The sequence below is a fragment of the Galeopterus variegatus genome, unplaced genomic scaffold (assembly GCF_000696425.1).
Source record: "Galeopterus variegatus unplaced genomic scaffold, G_variegatus-3.0.2 Scaffold63, whole genome shotgun sequence".
NCBI classification, from domain to species: domain Eukaryota; kingdom Metazoa; phylum Chordata; class Mammalia; order Dermoptera; family Cynocephalidae; genus Galeopterus; species Galeopterus variegatus.
In genome coordinates this window covers 454,997-473,596 of record NW_007726174.1, presented here as the reverse complement: position 1 = coordinate 473,596, position 18,600 = coordinate 454,997, and positions in this window count along the sequence as shown.

Genomic DNA, 18,600 nt, shown 5'->3' with positions numbered 1-18,600 from the left:
AGCAGGGGAGAAGAGGGCCTTGGTGGCCCCCAGGCCAGCAATACCACTAAGAGGGTTCCCATGGACCCACATAGGACTGAGGAACCAGAACAGCTGAAAAAAAGGAACCAGTCAGAGGCCAGTGAGTTATCACAAGGGACTGGAGCATGGCCGGTACCATGGGAAGTGTTTGGAGCATGGGCAGTAGGGGAGACGGGCCCACTGGGGAACACTGGAGCACAGCAAGGACAACTGATCTGCACCCCAGTCAGCATAGGACCACTCAGAGTAGACTGGTCAGGAATATAGAATTGCATGGGGTGTAGTTTGATGAGAAGACTCAGGCCCAGACCAGTGTTTCTATATAACCCAGGTGCACCAGATTTCACCAGAACTGGAAGTACCTATAAAGTCAACTGTTAAAACCTGAGCTGCACAAAAAGCCTACCCTAGGGAATCAGCAGCAAAGCAGCAATTTAGCTCAACCACAGAGCTCAAGTACTGGTCGCCACAGGAAGTTCCCCGTTTTAGAAGTAAGCAAAGGACAACAAATTAGTTCTAGGACAGAGTTTGAGTGGTAGGAACAGAGAACCAACACAGAACTGAAAGAAAAAACAAAGTACCCACAGCCAGAGACAAAGTTTGATATTAATTAGTAAAGGTCTCGTTTCACCAGAGAACACCTATAACACCTAGGAGGACTGGAAGTCCCCTGAGCTAACAAGCCAGAAAGGGTGGAGGTCTGGGGGCCTCAGCAATGCCTCCTGACACCCACAACCAGTCCCAAGGGTGGGGGCCTCAAGCCTTGGCAACACTGCCAACACACCTGCAGCCAGCCCAGCAATGACCACTGAGCAGCTGCAGGAAGTGCCTCGGGCCCTCCTGAGCTGGGGTAGTGGGGGGCTTTGGGCCTCGGCCATGCCGCCCCCAACATGAGCAACCAGCTAAGTGACAACCACCAAGCCACCTCAGGAAGTGCCTTGGCCTCTCCCAAGCCAGGGCAGTGGGGGGCCAAGGGCCTTGGCCATGCCCCCCGAACTTGTGCAACCAGCCCAGTGACAACCACCAAGCCACAGCAAGAAGGGCCCTGGGTTTCCGAACTGGGGTGGTGGGAGGCAAGGGCTTTTGCCACACCCCCCGACCCCCCAACCCAGCAATGACCAAGCCACCATTAGAAGCTCCCCAGTCTCCCCTATGAGAATGTGGGGGGTGCCACAGGTCTCAATCCTGCCCCTCCTTCCACCTCCTTCCATCACATTTCCCTCCCCTTTCCCCTGTCCCCATCCCTCCCAACTGCTCTGCAACAACATCATGGAATATAAAAATATAATATTAATAAAATAAATAAATAAATAAATAAAGCCCTCAGAACCATGCCCGTGACCACCATAATTAATCCATTCACTAGGGCATGGTCCTACAATCTAATCATCTCTTCAAGGCCCCATCTTTTAATTACCATAATAGGATTTCCCACCCTCTTAATAGTCACAGTGAGGATCAAGCTTCTATTTGTTTCTTCCTTTTTTTTTTTTTTTTTGTGGCTGACCAATATGGGGAGAGGATCAAGCTTCTAATACATAAAACTTGAGGGACACAATTCAATCCATATCCGAGGGACAGCAGAAGAACTGCGGTTAGAGAATGCTTGTTTGCAAGGAGGGCACTCAGACTTAGCTAGACCTGTAGAAATGGCCAGAAGGACATGATCCAAGAACATACAGAGACTGTGACAGCAAGTAGTCATGACTGGATTGCAGGAGGAGAAAAGGAGAAAGTGGTGAGGCTGTCCAAAGGAGAGTTTGAGGGCAGTAATCCAGATTGTCAGACAAGCTGAGCTGTGGCCTTGTCCCTGTGGACAACTTTTTACATGCTTCTCTGTAAAGTGGGCATCTCAGTGCTCTTAGCAATGTCCCTTCCATGCTTCATCCTCCTGGGCTCAGTAAAGCAGTTCCCAATTGTCCCTCTACACCAGGATGCCTCAGCAGTCGGTGGGAAAAGGAAGGATCAGGCAGGCCCCCTGCTTGAGAGCTGGGAGTGCAAGCAGAAGAGGTAGCTTTACACTAATATCTACTCACACAGAGTGTGAAAGGATATTGATTGGTATTCATTGATTGCAAGGAAAAGAAGCAAGTAATTTGAACTAATATAAAGTGGGGGAGGGCTGGAAAAGGAGAAACAGGGGTGCCATGGAACCCAAGAGCAGGAACACAGCTGGGCTCAGTGAGGGAATGGAAAGGGGAACTAGGAAGCCCCAGGGCTCGCTCACTCTTCATGAGTTTCTATGCAACTGCTTCACTCTGCTGACCAGTTTGTACAAAGGTACACGGCAAGGCCTTATGACTCTCTAACGTATTTGCAAGTTATATTTCCTGAATTTACAAATTGTATTTCCACGTAAAGAGTCTTAAATCACTAATGGTTTCAAATACTGAAACCCTGGCCCAATCAGTTATGGCAAGTGGGCTATGTATATAGGGCACAAACATGGCTCTTAGGATGCACTTGTATTAAGGAAATTTCCCACAGAAGGTGGGGGAGGCTATTAGCTTATAGACTTGGCAGACCCGCCAAAAGGTGTCTACTACACAGGGGCACTGTACGACCTTGGGAATGTCACTTAATATTCCTAGGTCTCCATTTCTTCCTATATAACAAAAGGGGTTGGAACTAAACACTTTTTGTGGTTAATTACAACTTCAATTTGAGCATCTATAAATTCAGCACCCCTCCTTTTTACATTCTATGACATTTTTCTAGAGCCGCATAACCAACCATTCCTGGCAACTACTAAGGGTACATCTTAACAGAAGAGCCACCATGTTTTAGCCAAGACTCCTCTCCCTCTCAAATTGGTCTGAATCATTTTCCTTCTGGAAATTGGGAGCAAACTAAGGGAACTATGAAGGTGGCTCCAGGGGCAAATGAAGGAGCTCTGAGTCCTTCTGTCTCTTTCAACCTCCTCAGGGAGGAGAGATTGCAGACATCCCGCAGGAGCAGGCGGATGGTTAGAGCTGGACGGCCTGTGCTTGTCGGTTAGCTTTTTCCCTTCCTTGCTACACTTCTTACCTTCCTGCCAAATAACAGTAAATGGCTCATTTGCTTTAATTATAAACTCAACCTTAGATAACAGGAGCAGGCAGAAAGAAAGTGGATAAATAAACTTTTTCCTGGTTAACCTCTCTCAGTTCACCTCTCTCCGTTCCTTACAGCCCCATCCATTATCCACTTTTATGCTATAGTGTACATCAGCTTGTTTCCAACACTGGTCAAGCCTAAGTCACATCATGCCTGGGACTGCTCCCACTTTGGTGCTGCTCTCAGGCAGTCTCTCTACAATGCCAGGAGACCTTAGAGGAGTGGGCAGGACATTGGAGCCCCACCCACTTATCTTAGATGGCTCCTCCCACTCATCACAGATGGCTCCACCCACTCAGGGCTCTGGGCACCACCCCAGGCTCTGTGATCCCAGGGGAATCCTTTAAGTAAGTACAACTACTCCTGTCCTTCTATATCAGAAAGCTAACCATTGCTGTGTCCCAGAATCCCTGGACCTGGGACAGTCAGAGAATCCACCCTGAATCCCCGGACCTGGGACAGAATCCCTGAACCTGGGACAGAGAATCCACTCTGGCATGAAAGGGCGAACATATATCTAATTTGCAAGACCCATGTCATTGTAATTGTTGTCAAGAATAATAACGTCATACCTATATAGGGCTGCCTATTTCACACCCTTTTCTTCCCATTTTCTCAAACAACCCTGTGGAGCTCTCATGCATGAAGACCCTTATCTGAGGGCTCACAGATAGCTGGAGGTGGCAGTTGGGTTGGGGCTACAGATGGGGCTGCCAAGTCCCAAGAGTCTTAAGGCAGGGAGTTTTCAACTAGATTCCACTCCCTCCTTAACAGACAACACAAGAGGCATTTTCTATTCTGCCTCCACCCTGTATCTCCAACCTCACAGTGCAAACAAGAATGGAGGAGGATGCCCTGGGCTCCCAAGCCAGGGTGGTGGGGGCCAAGGTCCTCAGCCTCGCCCTCTCCCCCCCATCAGAATCCAGCCCAGCAGTGACCACCAGGCTGCTGCAGGAAGCACCGTAGGCCCCTGAGTTAGGGAGGTGGGGGCTGTGGGCCTCAGCCACTTACCCCTGACGTTCTCCTCCCACTCTATCTCCTTCCCCTTTCCCTTCTCCCCCTACCCCCCATCTGCTCCACAACATCTTAGAATGTAAACAATAATCATAATAAATTAATTAAAAAGAAAAAAAAGAATGGAGGAGGAGGAGAGCAGACTTTCTAACAATGCCTGTGGATAATGACTTGGTGTTACTTGAGAAAGACAGGAAAAAGAGTCACTCCGAGGACCCTGCTATTCCACACACACCTGTATATACATAGATCCACGCATATACAGAGAATATTTAATACGTAAACTACATTGCTCTAGCTACAGCTTGCTAATAATTCTCCACACATCTATTTCTACATAATTAAAACAAATTTTTTTGAGGGTTTTCACAAATGGACAATTTCTCATGATAGATTCTCAATCTTTTCCTTTTTGGTTTTTGAATTGCATAACACATTAAGAAAGGCTTTCTGCACTTCATGATTATATCGTTAAAAATTCTGGGCCGGCCCGGTGGTGCACTCGGTAGAGTGCGGTGCTTGGGAGTGCGGTGGCGCTCCCGCCGAGGGTTCAGATCCCATATAGAGACCAGTCCACTCACTGGTTGAGTGCGGTGCGGGCGCGACACCGAGGGTTGCAATCCCGTTGCCAGTCGCGGTACGGGCGTGACACCGAGGGTTGCGATCCCATTACCGGTCACGAAAAAAGACAAAAAGGAAAAAAAAAATTCTCCCATGATTTTTCTAGCATTTTTTAAAATACAAATATTTTAAATCAGGAAATTTAACCAAGTGCAAGGTGTGGACTACGGATCTGACTTCGTTTCTCTCTAAGAGGCTGCTTAGTTCTCCCAATACCATTACAAAATAATCCACCAATTATGAATGTTTAAAAGCCATATGTGGGGTCTATTGTTTGTGAGTTTTTGCATGTGTTTTCCCAGTTGTGTTTCATATTATTGTTACGGGAGAGTGAAAAATCAGGTTTACATACATATGACATGAACTATTCAGGAAAAAATTATTTAGTATGTTTAGATATACTCATAGTTATAAAGTTGTGCCTTTGATGATAAAATGTGGTGAGAACCCAAGAATAAACCAGTAACATTTAATTAAAATATTTAAGATGGTAGTAACAATAATTAGTGTATATGAAAAGTCAGCAGAAATTTTAAACCTCTAAAAAGCTGTGTTTTGCAACTTCTTCTGAGAGTCAGCAGAGGATGACAAATTGACAAATCAGGCAGAATAGCAGGGCAGAGAAGAGTCTGGAGTAGTTTAAATCTGGAGGAAGGCTGGCTGGTTAGCTCAGTTGGTCAGAGCACAGTGTTATAACACCAAAGTCAAGGATTCATCCTGACAGCTGCCAAAGAACAAACAAACTAACAAAGTAAGAAACCCACAACCAAAACAAAGTCTGGAGGGATGCAATTTTGTAAGGGCTTTCTTAGTTCACCATACAGGTGGCTTAGGCCTATTCCATTATTTTGGAGGGTCAAAAATACTCTCTTCTCTGCCTCTCATGGGTGTTCATGGAAATGGAGCAAATTAAATTGAAATGGTGATGTGAGCAGGAGTTAGGGTAAGTGGGTGGACAGACTGTACCCTTTACATTCTCCTTCCTTTAAGATATTTTCCCTTAGCTGCCTTGTTAACAAAATTATATGTTATATGTTAAGACAGCTAAGGTACTGGGGTCCTTTTCAATTCTGCAATTGATTTTACCATTTCTTATTTGTTGTTTAATTACACTAAATGATTTTTGGAAAATGCATGAGGGACAGCCTTTGATCCAGGAAAGGAACGGAGGAGTAACCTTAACGCCCTCATAGTCTCCATCAGTCCCTCAAAGTCAGCCCCCAAACTCAGATAAGGAAAAACAAAGCGCTTAACTTGCAAAAGCTGTTCCAAAACTAGGACCTTAGTTCTCAGCGATCCGATTGGGATTGCTGCCTCTCAAATCTTCCATATAGAAAATCACTTCTATAATATCTCTTTTTGTTATATATAATTTTTAAAATGTTACCATATTCTCCTAATTTCTGCCAAAACCCAGGAAAAGAAACAGATATTTTGATGAGATCAACACAAAAAAGGTTAGTCAAAAAATGTTCTGATTAGCATAAAGAAGGCTGTAATGAGTTTTTCTTGTTACTCGGTTGTTCATTCACATTCATTCAGCAAAGAAGAAACATGCACCTGTGAAGAAATGTTAGTTTGCAAAAATGGAAAGTCCAATTCAAACTAGCTCAATGAATAAAAAGATTTATTGGCTCATTTCACTGGAAAGTCCAGAGGAAGGGCAAAGTTTAGGGTTGCTTTTTGTCAGTGGTTCAACAACATTTTGCCGTGTGTGTCATATGTCCATAGAGAGAGAACACTTTTACCCTCCTGCCGGCTAAGTGTCTACACAAGTTCCGGATTCACACCCTCATATCATGAGCGTTCTTATGTTTCATCATTCACTTGGCTTGCACCAGCTTAGGCAATGGCCTGTGGACTGTGGCCCAGGGAATGGAAAGTGTCAATTAGCTTCACCAGCAGGAGCGTGTGTGCACGTGCGTGAGCGTGTGGGCTGTAAAAATGTGCTACTGTGTGGATGTGGAAAGGAGGAAGGTGTGCTGGGGCAGCAGACACACAGTGTCCACTGCAGAATGTGTGTCCACCCTGTGGGAGATACAAATATGAATCAGGGGACCTGCCACTCTCCAGGGCCTCAAAGAGAAACAGTTGAGGCAAGATATATTCCTTGAATAACTGCACACCAATGTGACTTCACGATGGCCTTGACTAATCTTCATGTTGTAATCAAAGCCTCACGAAGGAGAGTATTGTTATGTTTTGCAGGACCCTGTGGGCACTGCAAACCTGGAATTTTAGCACTTACATAATGAAAACAAACACAAAAATATAATGACAGCATTGGTAAGAAGAGAAAAAAGCTAGAGCATCCAAAATATGAATTCTTTTCACCTGAGGATATTTGTTAATGGTCTGTGCATTTGTAACAAGCTTTTCATTCTGCATGTGGGGAAAAAACAAGACATATTCTTCCTTTCTAGAGTTCCCTTATTTTAAGTGACTCCCATATATTTTAGGGGTTCATTTGACTTATCTCTCACTTGGAAGCGATCACTGTGGTAGACTGAATAATGGCCCCCCAGAGACGTCCTTGTTGGAATCCTTGGAACTCTGGATGTTACCTTATATGGCAAAGGGACTTTGCAGATGTGACTAAATTAAGTATTTTGAGATGGGGAGATTATCCTGGATTACCCAGCTGGGTCTGGTGTAATCACAAGAGTCTTCATAAGAGGGAGGCAAGAAGGTCAAAGAAGGCTGAAATGAGATGACAGAGACGGAAGTATCTGAAGATGGAGGAAGTAGACCAGGAGCCAAGCAGTGCTGGTGGTCTCTGAAAGCTGCAGAAGGCAAGGAAACCGCTTCTTTCCTGGAGCCTCCACACATAACCAGTTTTGGAAATACCTTGCTTTTTAACCCCTTGGGATTCATTTTAGACTTCTGACATCCAGAACTCTAAGAGAATAAACCTGTATTGTTTTAAGTCACTAAATTCGTGATGATTTATTACAGCAGCAAAGGGAACTAATATAATCTCACCCTTGTTTTCAGACGCACCTCTTTGTTGTCTACATTGCAGCTACCTTAGAAAGATTATTTATTTATTTATTTATTTATTTTCAGGGGCGGCTGGCCCGTACAGGGGTCAAACCCTGGACCTTGGTGTTATCAGCACCACACTCTAACCAACTGAGCTAAGAGGCCAGTCTGAGAGCTGTTTGCTTAAAGCTTTTCATAGGCTCCTCATAATCTAGGCGATAACTTCCTAGAGTTAAACTCCTTCACAAATTGCCTTCCTCTCCCTTCAGAACACTTACCTTCCCCCTACCCCCCATCTTCCTCCTTCTGTTTCTCCTTCCTTTCACTGGTCCCCACTCAAGACTCTGGGCTTTGGCACATGCTGTTCCTCTGTCTGCAAAGTGTATCTACTCTTCTCCGTCTGGTCAATTCTTTCAACATCTCCTGAACTATGAAGACTTCAAGAATGCCCTGGGCAGAGTGATTGCTCCCTTCTCAACGAGCCCATAACACTCTCTATGCACCTTGATGACACGTCGTACATGCCACCCCACATTGTCATTGTGCTGTTTACATCTGCTTCTCCTGGAAGGAGCTGAGACTGCTAACAGGACCACCAGAAAAGCCCAACAGTATTTGCCAAAGGCACGGATGATCATGCCTGTGTTACTGCATCTTGTCTCTGAGTCTCCAGTGAAACATACCATCTCCCCTTTTCTCCTCTAGCATGGTCTAGATGGGCTTTAAAATGGTTCCTCTGGGTTGGCACTTACCAAACAGGTCTACATTTCAGCCACAGGCTTTCAAGCCAGAGAAGATGCTCCAGGAGAGGCTGGGGTGGGAGAGCCAAGGAATTAGATGCTCTTAGTTTGAGCACGACCCTTGTACTTATGGACACAAATACAACGAGAGCAGGCCCAACATGGAAATTTTTTTAGAACGAAATATATACAAGATTTCCAAATCATGGGAAGTTGGTTAAAGTTAATAGTTAGCCTTTGACTAATGATCTCAAAGTACTTAAACAAACAAACAAAGACAAAAATGAGAGAGAACAAGGTTCTTTGAGCTGACACCTGGTAGAACCAAGACTTTGTCTATTGCTAATTTATCCCGACCCTCTCGTTCTTCAGTCTGGGCACAAAGGTGGTCCTTGCTACCATCCTTCCTTTGTCACAGCCTCCATGAAGCTGTAGCAAATAATGGAAATGGCCTGAGAGAGCAAGAAAGATTGAGAAAGAGCAGGGAGGATAAAATCAAGATTGGCCACCAGAAAAAAAAAAAAATTAAATCGAAATTTGAAAATAATTTTAATGGAGTCCCAAATCATAAAATCATGGACCTAAGTGCAAATCCAGGTTTTGTGGGTCCTAAAATGTAGATAGTCTTGGGCCCTCTTTAAGAAAAATAATGCAAAAATATTATTTGCTAATTTTATAAAAAACAAATGACCAAGTGAACTATTATGGATTGAATTGTGTCCCCCAAGTTTTATGTATTAGAAGCTTGATGTTCACTGTGACTGTTAAGAGAGTGGGAAATCCTATTATGGTAATTGAAACGTGGGGCCTTGGAGGCTGATTAGATTGTAGGACCATACCATAGTGAATGGATTAATAATGGTGGTCAGGGGTGTGGTTTAAAAGGAGAGCACATGAGAGTCTCTCTCTCTGCTCCACCATTTTCTGCCATGTGAGATCCTTGCATTGCTGTAAAGCCACCACCAAAGAAGATCCTTGCCAGATGTGTTCCTTGGATTTTGGACTTCCCAGCTTCTAAAACTGTAAGCAATATAAATTTCATTTTCTTATAAATTACCCAGTTCCAGTTATTTTATTATATGCAACAGAAATGGACTAATACATGAACCTATTGGTAGGGACCCTTTCAGGGCCTTGGAAGGGGCCGTGGTGAGAGGGCTCCTGAAGCTTAACCTTTATTTCACAGTAGATTGTCCTCTGCAGGGCCTAGGAATGGTCTACAGGTGGCACTTGCTACACAGTCACACACATCCTTCCTGTCTCCCAGCCCTTGTCCAAAGGCAGGAGCCTAATGGCTCCTGTTAGCGATAGTGTTCATGATGTTTCTTGGATCATGAGTTGGCTTTTGAGGACCCTGTAAAGGCTCATATCCTGAAAAAGTTGAAGGGACTTGGTTGGGTCTCAGGACTTTATCTAAGCAAGGTAGCTGTGCCAACAGCTCAGTCTCACTCAAAATGAGGGATCAGTTTCCTCCAAGACATATTTCATTCTCCTAGCAATTATGTATGTATATTTAAACATGGCTCTCAGGAAAGTCCCAGTGGGCTTCACTGTGTCAGGCACTGTTGGTATCCAGCCTCCTTGGACTACTGAGTTCACCAGGACCGCATGTGCAGGCTTTGGAAGCTTGCTCCAATGCAAACAGAAGCAACTGGGAAGTACAGGTGCAATAATATCCCCAGGGCACTCTCAACCAATGGAAGAGGGAGGGAGTGAAAAAATGCTCCACTTTTCCCCTCCTGCAGTGGGACAATTCTAAAATGGTTCCTACAAAATTTGTGAGAAGCCCTGGTGGCCCAGCCCAGGTGGTAATCCCCTCATTACTGCTTTCCTCGCCTCCCACTCTCATGTTCCCTCCTCCACTTCGGCTTCCTGGGCTTATCTCCAAAGCAAACTACCTGCCCCCAGGTCTTTGTCTCGGGGTCTGCTTCTGGGAAAACTCACACTAAAGCATTGTTTAAAACCACTTGGCTACTCATTAGGGAAAGTCAAGACTTACACGACTTAATTATGGAGCTAGAGATAAGAACACTTTTCTGCTCTTTCGTTTTGAAGTCTCACTGTCCATCCTAATTATCCAGTAATTTAGAGGATACTCTGCCTACTCTGCTTCTCTTTCCCTCCACTGGCAGCAACTCCCTCTCCAGGGGCCGTGTCCGTCTGCACTCCCAAATTATAACACCCAGAATCCAGCCAGATCAGATACAATACTAATGCAGGACTATCTAATGCAGGCATGCCATTAAAAAGGGGGGAGACTGTTTTATATCACTCATGGACTTGTCTTGTGAAGCTTTCAAAAAGACACATGGAAACAATCGCAATGAAAGGATTTTATGCATTGTTGGAGCAAAGTTTATTTATTCGAATTATCTTTACAATTGGATCCCATCATGTTAGAGGACTTGAGAGAAACTCTTAGGTTTCACTTTCAAAGCTATAGATTTCATAATCGTATTATTGTTATTTTTTAATAGAGACAAAGTGACCCAGTTTGAGGATTCAGTTAGAATTTTATATTCTTCACAGGAAAATTTTCCTATTAACACACAAATTCTATTTTTTTTTTTTTTAAGGATTCCCAAAGTAGTTTTTGGTAACAATGGTAACTTTTCACATTTTCATGTGGAGGCAAATCTCATGTAAATAACCAACTACAGGGCTTGCCAGTTGGCTCAGGCATTCAGAGCACAGGGTTATAATACCAAGGTTAAGCATTTGGATTCCCATACCAGCCAGCTGCTGAAAAAACAAAACAAAAGAAAACCCTAAGTAGCCAACTGCAGAAGCTTTAGTCCTTACTGTAATTCATCAGAGCCATCTTGACTTTTCTGAATTTGTTTTTAATAACTGAATATCAGAGAAAATTCATCATCTTGACACTACTTTTGAATCAGAATCATCAGGACCTCATTGGTTAGAATAAAGAGGATTAAATTAACCTCAAGTTGTCAGGCAGCTGACTGTGGACTTTAAGAGCTGGGAAGACCCTGATTTCCATGAAGGATAGAACTTAGGCTCTGAATTCACAAGTGATGACACTGAGGAGTGACCTGGGACCTCAGCCTGGCATCCCTTCACCTGAACAGGAGTAAGAAAGCAGCCATCTCTTGTGTTGCCCACAGGCACAGTGAACCCTCATGCTTCCCCATTAGGACTTGACTACAAGCAAAGAGGGACTCTAAGTATTTCTGTAGAAGTGTGAGATTCTCTACCCCTACACCCCCAAACCCATTTATAGGTCTGAAGCTTTAAGCCAGAAATACACTCTATGGCTATGACATGGACTGAATTGTTCCCCTCCCCCCGCAATCATATGTTGAGCCCTAACCCCCAATTAATGGTGTTTGGAGATGAGGACTTTGGGATATAATTAGGTCTAGATGAAGTCATGAGGGTGGGGCCCTCATGATGGGATAAGTGCCCTTAAGAGACACCAGAGGACTTGCTGTCTCTCTGTCCTGTGAGGACAGAGTAAGAAGTCAGCTATCTACAAGCCAAGAAGAGATCCCTCATCAAGACCCAACTATGTTGACACCATGACCTTGGACTTCCAGCCTCCAGACTGTGAGAAAATAAATCTCTGCTGGCTCAGCCTCCGAGTTCATGCTATTTTGTTATGGCAGTGTGAACTGACTAACACAGTGTATAAACTCCACAAGCACTACTCTGTATGTAGAGAACTCAAATATTCTCCTTGCCTCTCCCTTGGAGACTTTTAATTTAACTTATAATTCTTTTGACAGCCATAGTTCCTGGAATCAAAGACACATTGACCATGGTCCAGAAAGAGGTTGCTTCCCAACCTTTCATACACATTTGTCAAATATGAAATATATTATCAACAATGGAATACTACTAAAACATAAACAAAAAATGAAATCCTGTCATTTGTGGCAACATGGATGAGTCTGGAACACATTAAGTTAAGTGAAATAAGTCAGGCACAGAAAGATTAATACCACATGTTCTCCTTCATAGGTGGGAGCTAAAAAGGTTGAGCTCTTACAAGTAGAGAGTGGAATTATGGTGACTAGAGGCTGGGCAGGGGAGGGTGGGGGGAGGTAGGGAGAGAGGATGGTTAATGGATACAAGCTTGCAACTAGATAGGAAGAGTAAGTTCTTCTGTTCTATAGTAGTGCTAGGTGTCTATAAGTAACAATTTATTGTATATTTTCATTCTTTATTTTTTGGTGGCTGGCCTGTATGGGATCCAAACCCTTGGCCTTGGTGTTACAACACTGCACTCTAACCAACTGGACTAACTGGTCAGCCCCTATTTATATTATCAAATGGCTAGAAGAGTTCAAATGTTCTCAACACAAAGATGATAAACGTTTATGATGATGGGTATGTTAACTACCCTGATTTTCTCATCCTACATTGTATACATGTATCAAAATATCACTCCATACCCTGTAAATATGTATAATTATGTCAATTAAAAATAAAATAAAAACTAAAAGAAAAAAGAGAAATACATTGTTATCAATCTGCACACCTAGAAAGGGTGAATTTTACTGTGTATAATTTATACTTCAATAAACCTGAATTTAAAAAAAAGACCAATGCTTGGGAAATAAGTTTCTATGAAGAGAGCCTGTTATAATTTGGTTTATTTAATTTAGAAAAGACAGACACGGGAGTAGTTTAATAATATTTGAAATCTAAATGTCAGTTTCTCCCTCCCTCTTAGTGTTCACTTTGTGCCATTATCCTTGGTAAAAAGGAAAAAAATTAGATTCAACCATGAGTAGCTTACTCGGCTGCAGGATGGTGTGCAGTGGGCTTTGGCATACCATTCCAGAAGACCCACACAGAGTGGTTGTCGGTCTGCCCAAGTCCAGCCCTTTTCAAGGACTCCCTGCCAGTTTTGCAGAAATACTTGTTTATTCTTCTAAGCATCCAGAAGATATCTATTGGAAAATTAATACACACACACACCATACACACACACACACACACACACACACTCATGCATCTCCTGAGGACCATTATAAATTCTTGGAAGTAACATAGACTAAACACATAAAGAGAAGAGAATCTTTTCCCTAATTGACACATAATTTATAAGGTTTACTCTGCCAACAATAAAATTGGGTGGTAAAACTGCCCACTGTGATTGTTCCATTACTGAGCCAGCACTCCTCAGAGGCAGCTTTCTTAGAAAGGGAAAGCTCTCTTGTTTCAGGTCTTTAACCCAGTATTTCTCAAGTACAATCCTCAGAGGCTGGCTGGTTACTCAGTTGGTTACAGCATGGTGTTGATAACACCAAGGTCAAGTGTTCAGATCCCATACTGGCTAGCCACCCCCACCCCCCAAAAAAAAGAAAAGTTCAAAATACATCCTCAGACCACCTGTATCAGAATTACCCAGATGGTTAAAAATCCAGATACAGTCATGTATTTCATAGTGACATTTTGGTCAAGGACAGTCTGCTGAGGACCTTATACCCAAGGTATGACTGTACTTGAAAATGAATTTCTAAGGGTAGGCCTCAGAAATCTGCATATGAAAAAATCCCTAGGTGATTCCTACAGCACCAAAATTTGAGAACACCCTTTTAAAATACTGTTAGAAAAAGGCCTTCTTTTTTTTTCTCTCTTTCTACTGGATACAGAACAAGAGCAAATTCTCTCTGCCACATTTTTATTTTGTAGATTCTGCAGTCCTAGGAACGGGTTGTAAAACTGGGTAGTTCATGTGCTCTATAGATTTCTAATGGTGGTTGATGTCCATCTTATTGAAATGACATGAAGGAGCAAAGCACTAAGAGAGGTGAAGAAATAGCCCCAACCACCCAACCAACCTACTATGCCTAATGTGCTGGTCTAAGTATTAAATGATTTCTGTATCAAGTTCCCTAAGGTTAGTGTTTTTTTCTTGTATCCATCTTTCCATCTTTCCTTTCCTCTTTCCTTCTATTTTTTATTTGTACGTATATGGGTACAGAACTGAATTTATTAAAATTCTTGGTCATAATATATCCACATTACTGGCTCATGCATGGTCTTTTATTTTATTCAGTTATTTAATTAGAAATTTTAGGGCCGACCCCGTGGCTCACTTGGGAGAGTGCGGCACTGGGAGTGCAGCGGCACTGGGAGCGCAGCGGCGCTGGGGGCACCAAGGCCGCGGGTTCGGATCCTATATAGGGATGGCCGGTGTGCTCACTGGCTGAGCATGGTGCGGGCAACACCAAGCCATGGGTTGCGGTCCCCTTACCGGTCACAAAAAAAAGAAATTTTAATTAGTATAAAAAATACCTCAGAGTGCAACACATAAATCAAAAGGTAGTATTTTGACAGTAATTGACAATTAACCACATGGTACCTTCCATCATACTATTCTATCTGCCCCCCGCCCATAATAACCATCATCCATCATCCTGTGTTCATTATTACTTTTGCTTTCTACATACTTCCTTTTTTTTTTTTTTTTGGTATCTAAATATATTCCTGAGAAGCATGCATGTATACATATGTACATTAGTTTTTAGCTTTATAAAAAGGGGTTTCATGCTCTATGTATGTATTAGTTTGTTTCTGTTGCTCGTAACAAAATACTTGGAACTGGGTAATTTATAAAGAAAATGAATTTATTGCTTATAGTTTTAGAGGCTAGGAGGCCCAAAGTCCAGGGGTCACATCTGGTGAGGGTCTTTTGGGGGGCAACAGTAAGCCAGGGGTCTTGCATGACAGAAAATAGAGGAGCAAAGAGAGACCAACCTCCTCTTTCACTCTTCTTTTGAAGCCCTCCGAACCATGTCCATGACCACCATTTTTAATCCATTCACTATTACATGGTCCTACAGTTTAATCATCTCTTCAAGGCCCCACCTTTCAAGTTCCATAATAAGATTTCCCACTCTCTGAACACTGTCACAGTGGGGGTTTAAGCTTCAATGAAGTTGGAGCACATCCAATCTACAGCATTACACTCCTGACCCCCCAAACTCATGTCATTTTCACACACAGATACATTCATTTCATCTCCTTAGCCCCGAAGTCTTAACTTGTTTCAATTCAAAAGTCCAAAGTCTCAAGGTCCCATCTACGAAATCAAAACAAGTTATCAACTTCCAAGATGCAATGGTGGGACAAGCATAGAGTACATATTCTCATTCGAAAAGGGAGGAATAGGCCACAAGAAAGAGGAAATGGGTCCTAAGCAAGTCCGAAACCCAGCAGGGCAGGCATCAAATCTTACAGCTGGTAAATCATGCACCTTCACTCCATGTTTGACCTCCTCTGCAAACTGGTGTGGGGGTTTGTTGGGTCCCCAAGTCCTCAGGCAGCTCCACTCCTATGGCTTTCTTGGTCTCAGGCCACACTTTAGCTCTTCCAGGCTAAGGTCACATGCTGGTAGCTCACAGATCTGGGGTCTCCATGGCAGTCCTGCTCCTATGGCTCCATTAGGCATGGTGCTGATGGGGTTTCTCTGCTGCAACTCTGACCCCACATTTCTGCTGCATTGCTCTAGTGAAGGCTGCCTGTGGTGACTCTGCCCCTGTGACAGATCTCTTCCTGGGCCCCCACGCTTTTCCATACATCCTTTGAATTTGGGGTGGAAGCTCCCAAACCTTCACAGCTCTGGCATTCTGTGAGCCTGCAAACTTAATAACATGAGGATGCCGCCAAAGCTTCTGGCTTGTATTTTCCATAGCTGCAATTCCAGCCACAACTGGGCCATTTTAGCCTTACCTGGGGCCAATTTAGCCACAGCTGGAGCAGCCAAAGCAGCTGGGTGCTGGTGTGGGTAGCAGCATCCCAAGGAGGCCCTGGGCAGTGAGCCCATGGAAAGTGCCTCAGTCCTATTCCCCAAGACCATTGTCTCCCGGGCCTCTGGGCCTGAAATGGAAGGGTTGGCCCCAGAGGCTTCTGCAATACCTTCACGGCCTTTCCCCCCTTCTCTTGATATTCCCTTTCCTTTATACTGATCTTCTCAGCACCACTGGACTTCTCTTCTGAAAATTCTCTCTGCTTCTCTACCACATGGCCAGGCCACAAATTTTCCAAAGTTTTACACTCTGCTTCCCTTTTAAATTCTGGCTTTATGTCAAGCCTTTGTCGCCATAACTCAGAGTAGGCTGTTATAATTAGCCGTGAAGCTTCCTGAATGTTTTTCTGCTTAGAAATTTCTTCTGCCAAATACTCTGGTTCACAACTCTTAAGTTCCAAATTCCACAAAGTCCTAGGTAGGGCATGGACACAATGCAGCCAAGTTCCTTGCCAATTCACAGCAAGGGTGAGCTTTGCCCCAGTTTCCAATAAGTCCCTTCTTATTTACATCTGAGATCTTCTCAGAATGGCCTTCACTGTCCATATTTCTATCAACATTCTGCTTGCCACCATTTAACTAGTCTCTAAAACATTCCAAACTTTCCCTGGTTTCCTTGACTTCTAAACTCCCACCAACATCTAGGCTTTTTCTAGCCTGTTCCTCCAAATTCCTCCAGCCTTTGCCCATTACCCAGTTCCAAAGCCACTTCCACATTTTCAAGTATCTGTTATAAGCAACACCCCACTTCTCTGGTACCAATTTTCTATATTAGTCCATTTCTGTTGCAATAACAAAATACCTGGAACTGGGTGATTTATAAAGAAAATGAAATTTATTGCTTACAGTTTCTGAGATTGGGAAGGAGTAAAATATATCAAATTTTTATTTTATAATCAATGCTCTTTGAGGCTTATTTAAGAAATCTCTCCTACCTGAATGTCTAACAGATTTTACCTTCGTTTTCTACTAAGACTTTTAAAGTCCTGTTTTTGCATTTAAATTCTTAATCCTTCTGAAATTGATTTTTGTATATGGTGTGATACACGGATCCATTTTATTGTTTTCCTTATTCTTGTTAAATAAAAATTATCTGAGGTCATTGTTTTGGAATAAGTTCCTGCACTAGGCCCCAACAGATCAGACTAAAAAACCAAAATGGAATCACCCCTGCTAAGGTCCAGTTCTCTTAGGCTGTGGTCTGACCTTCCCAGAAATCAGGAGAAAGAGATAACGGACAATTTCTCCAATGGGCCAGTTTAAATCTTCAATAGGTGTAAGAATGAAATTCCCTCTGCCTTAATCCTTACATAAATGAGATAACTTGAAGTAACCTGATGTTAACTCATTAGTTATTTTTCTATTGTTCTATCCCCATCTTATAAAGAAAGTAATTTTAAATGACCAATCCACTTTTTGTTCTGTTTCTGATTTCTTCAGCCTTTTTCAGTCTACAAAATCAACCTTCTAAAAAATAAATTAAAAACTCTCACAAAGCAAAAAAAAAAAAAACCCCTAAAAACAGCCTCCTCTACTTGGCTCTCTGGAACACTTATTCTACTTTGTGGAATAACATGTTGTCTGATTCTAGAATCAGAATAAAGCCAATTGAGATCTTTAATTAAATTTGTTGTAATTTTGTTCTTTAACATTGCTGAACTTCTTTTTCTCCCCAGCTCTGTTTACCAAACAATTCCTCCTTTTCCACTGAGCTGACATATTTTTTTTCTTGCTCTGACATCTGATATATATAAATGAATCTATTTATGTGCTCCATGTTCTATTCTATTGGCAAATTGGCCTATCCTTGTGCCAGCACAACATTTTATTAATTACTAGAGTGGGGCTGGCTGGTTAGCTCAGTTGGTTAGAGCAGAGCCTTAGAACACCAAGGTCACAGGTTTTGATACTGTGTAGGGGCCAGCTGCAAAAAAAGAAAGGAAAAAAAATCTTTTCATTAACTGTCAAGAGTTAAGTCCTGGTATCTGGTCATGCACATTCTCCTCTTTGCCTTTTACTTCAGAAATGCTTGAGTGTTTGGCTCTTCACATTTCCATATAAAAATTTTAAATATTCTTATCATGTTCCATGAAAACCTTCTTGGAGTTTTGATTGGTATTTCTTTGAATATATAGATCATCTTGGGGATAACTGACATCTTTATGATATTAATATTTTTATTATAAACATTTAACTTCAGTTTTTTTTAATATCTCAGTAACGCTTTACAATTTTTACTCTAGAGATATTGAAATTCTTTTGCTAGATTTATTCATAGATACTTGATGTTATCTGAGAATATTGTAAATAGTGTCTTCTCTTTTTTTTTTTTTCCTTTTTGTCTTT